Below are 4,171 nucleotides of genomic sequence, written 5' to 3'. Positions count from 1 at the left end.
GCACCTATCTCAGTGGTATGAGGTGATCTAACAAAAGGACCTCTGAGAGGCAAGCCAAAAATGGGATAAAGGCATATCTTCTCATGAGGAAGAAAACATGCCAGTAAGAAGACCCGCTCAGAAAACCCAAGATGCCTTGATCTCATGACACAGTAGTATCGGGGACCCAAACCCAAAGCTTCAATAACCATGGCCAAGCGGACATTGTTACGAAAGTGCTGCTGACCCCAGGGTGTTACCCTAGTTATGTCTTGATAGGTCCGCCATTTTGTCTGCGCTACAGAAGTTCCCAAGTGAGGGAAAAGTGAGCGCTCATACTGCTCTATAAAATCTTTCTTCACAGACTCCCTTGCGTCTTGAAGGTGAGAAATCATTAGGGATAAAACTAGTTCTTGTTGCCAAGCCATGAAGGAGATTAAGAAAGAAAGGAGATCGATGGAAGTAAGATTACTGTGAGCGACAAGTAAAAGTTACGACTTATATAAAGGAAGGAGCTAGCGTAACTTAGAAGCCAACGGTAACTTGCCACTGAAGTTTTACCGTCTTTCCATGATTTGGGTTTGACACATTTTTCTATAGAAGGCATTTAGAATTTTGAGATGAAGAGATAAAAGAAGCTTGTAGGCTAAGTCACCTACTTTCATTGAATTCAGATATAAGGCTCACAATATCTGGGGGATAACTTCATATACTCCCCAAGAGATAAAGAACTTCTTTTGGGCCGTACTCGAATGAAGACCAAAACCTTGATATCCAAAACATCGATTCTCACTTCTGAACTCATTGTTCTGAATCCTTAAAACAGGTGGGACTCTTGAGAAGTATTCTAGGAAAAGGGTCTTCCTTTGTTAAACAGAACTTTCTTTTATTTTAGAGAGGGAATAATTATAAGATCAGAAAGGGAGATTCTTACTCCTGTATACCTCGAAGGCTGGGGAGGAATCTTACACAATATCAAGGTTATACACGAAGTCAAGAGGATCACTATTTATACGCGAAAAGGTTTAGTGATGTGTCATTACTAATTCTATTGCTCTATGTGGATGGCATGTTAATTGCTGGTAAATCTATGCAGGAGATTGCCAATTTGAAGCAAAAGTTGAGAAAAAACTTTGCAATGAAGGATTCAGGAGATTCAACTCACATTCTTGGTATGCGCATATGGCAAGACAGGTCGTCTAGAGGACTACTGCATTTGTCTCAGGAAGCATATGTGCATAAGGTCTTGCAACATTTTAATATATAAGGGGGGAAGGCATTGAGTACCCCATTGCCAGCATATTTAAAACTTAGCAAAGATGATGCCCCTAAATCAATTACTGAGAAAACCGAGAGGACAAAAGTGCCATATTTGTTAGTAGTGGTGGATAGTCTGATATATCACATGGTGGCTACATGACCAGACATTGCATTTGTGCGGTGGGAGTGGTTAGTAGATTTATATTGGATCCTAGCAAGAAGAAGTCAAAAGCAATGAAGTGTACCTTCGGTACTTGAAATCCACAGGTGCTTACACTTTGGTAACAGTGATGCATCTATCATTAGCTATACAGATGATGCCAATTATGCATAGGGAATGTAGACAATAGGACGTCTACTTCCGAGTATGTATTCAATTTTGCTAGAGCAGCCATTCCTTGGAGGTCTTGTCTTCAAGATTGTACATCCATCTCCACTATAGAGGCTGAGTATGTTGCAGAGATATCATTTCATACGGGATGTCTTGGAAGATAAGTGGATTGAGCTTATCAATGTTTATACAGATGATAACCCTACAAATGCTCTGACAAAGAGCTTAGCTTCAGAGTGGTTTGCACACTGCATTGCGTTGATGGGCATAGGATTAAGCTATTGACATGCTTCACAGGTGTACTAGTTTTGTACATGTTTTCTATCTGCTCACTTACGGCGGCCACATTGGCCTTTAAGTGGGAGGTTGGTGAGTTTATGGCCGAATGGCCGTGGCCGAATGGCCAACACCCATGCTAACACATAATACTATTTCTATGTGTAGATCATTAGGGAAAAAGGGAGCTCATTTTGGGGCCTTTTACGGTTTGGAAAAATAAGCTCTCAACCAATCAACAGAGGGCCAACGTAACGTTGGAAATTCACAAAAATAAGAGAAAATAGATAAAAGAAACAATACTTTATGTAGGTACAAGCGTGCTACATTAATGTGGAGATTGGTTTTTTATTCTCACAAGATCTTTGGACATGAAGATAGAATCTAGTCTGACATTTTCTCTGACAAGGGCCTTCCCGCTTCCACCTTCCTTTGAACTTTGAAATGTTGTGTTGCCTTTCCTTCGAAAGGTCTACCATTCTACACCACTGCCTCATTGTGCAGCAGCCTCTTCTTTTTCAAAACTGCTCCCTTGATCCTGTTTGGCTTAGAGTAAGATGTTTCTTGTCAACTGCCCACTTTCTCTTTCTTGAAACTTCACTTTGTTATCTTGTTTACATTACTTTGCTGTTGTTACAGATTCACAAGGTCTCCATGGTGAATAAAAACTATGGCCGTTCTTGTGGAAGATGCTCTGTGGATGATAATGCTATGAAGGCAGAATTATACCACACATCATTACCCCGTCGACTTGCTTCTTCTATTTCTTCGGTAGAGAATTCAAGTACAGTCAAAACAGAAGGAACTTGGGAAAGGTTTAGTGTTTCGAAAGGAGCATGGGTGCTCATGCAACCTAGCAAAAGAAAGAGACCCCAGACAAAAAACATTTTCTTGGCGTCATGGAAGGGAAGAGTACGAGATTTTAAAATCACCAGAGGGAAGATATCGGTGAAAGAAGTTTTGATTAAGCATGTGTACATGCATAAAGAACTTGTCTTGCGAGACTATCCAAATGATCTTCTGCAACACAGGCCTAATTGTATATTTTTCTATTGTGGTTTTGTTCTTTATGAGGTGTATGGATTTTTAAGATGAAGCTTTCTTTCTTTGCTTATTGACATTCTTGTGTTATTTTATTTCAGATTTATACCCTTCATCGTATAAGACATGGCAAAACATCGATTGTATTCTGGGATTTATAGATGTTTTGCATGGATCGATAGGAGAACAACAATACCAAGGTCGATGTGCAACAGAGCTAGCTCAATCGGGTATATTTTTTACTGATCATTTTTATCAGTTGGCTGGACAATGCTAACACACATGGTGTGTTAAGAAAACAAGATCATCTGACTTATCCTAGTCTCATTAAGCACTGCTATTAGTTTACTTTACCCTATTGATTCATATTGCTTTTTTGCAGGTGCTCAAAAGAAGAGAGAGTTCAATAAAATGCAAAGACATTGAAAATTTAAAAATTGAGATAACACAGACTCCATAAACAAAGGTATTATATTCAATAAAGTAAAATTTTGTACAGAAGTGTTTAATTGTATATGTAGAACATATTCTTGACAACCATTTTCTATTTATCTACAGTCTGATCCAGAGGTTGCTCTACATGGTCCAAGCTCTCCGTATCATCTTTTTTTGGAGAATCTGTTTTCTGCTACTCCATCCTGTCCTGTACAATCTCTTGGTACTGCTCCATTGTCTTCTCTACTACCCCTGGAGAATCTGTTTGCTGTGCTGCTCCATCTTCTCCTCAATAACATCATCAGCAGGTCCTTGTTCCTGTGGCACCACATCAGCATCATCTGTGTCATCAAGGTGTATGACACCTTCTCGGACTTCAAAGCTCTCACCCAACTCGACAGTAGCTGGTACAATAGGTTTGGGAGAGGCATACTTCAAAAACTTCCAAATTGTATCAGCTCTGAAAGTATATATATAGTTCGAGCTGAAGCTATCTTCTCTCATCTGCAATGGCATATGATGATTTAGAACACTTTGTACCAATATCAATTATTTTGAAGCTAAATGAAAATTATTTTTTCTTACAAGGTCTGGCTGTCCTATCTCAAAATAGCTTGAAAGTATATATTTGGCACTGATCAGCACTCTCCAGCAGCCCCGCAGCTACTTGAATCATCTTGTTGTGGTGTCTGTATAGTTGGAAAGATATGTTAGAAACTGTTAACATCTGAACAAAACAAAATTATTCAATAGGTTCAAAGGCATAGCATGAAATAGACATCAGTAGGGGAAACGACTTTCTACCTCTAAATTTATTGACTCTATTGAATCCAAAAGATTGACAGTAGG

General features: G+C 39.2%; 1 long non-coding RNA gene across 1 annotated transcript; it reads left to right on the top strand.

Moving 5' to 3' along the window:
* The first annotated feature begins 2,988 nt into the window (after positions 1 to 2,988).
* Positions 2,989 to 3,854, top strand: LOC147630350 (uncharacterized). The gene is made up of 3 exons (XR_015267604.1): positions 2,989 to 3,117; positions 3,270 to 3,353; positions 3,446 to 3,854. It is a non-coding gene; the product is annotated as an uncharacterized LOC147630350 (long non-coding RNA).
* The last annotated feature ends 317 nt before the right edge of the window (positions 3,855 to 4,171 follow it).

The sequence above is a fragment of the Cibotium barometz genome, chromosome 16 (genome assembly GCF_041138505.1).
Source record: "Cibotium barometz isolate CiBa-2024 chromosome 16, ASM4113850v1, whole genome shotgun sequence".
Lineage (NCBI taxonomy): Eukaryota > Viridiplantae > Streptophyta > Polypodiopsida > Cyatheales > Cibotiaceae > Cibotium > Cibotium barometz.
The sequence above is the reverse complement of the archived record's forward strand: the minus strand, read 5'-3'. Positions and strand labels throughout refer to the sequence as shown.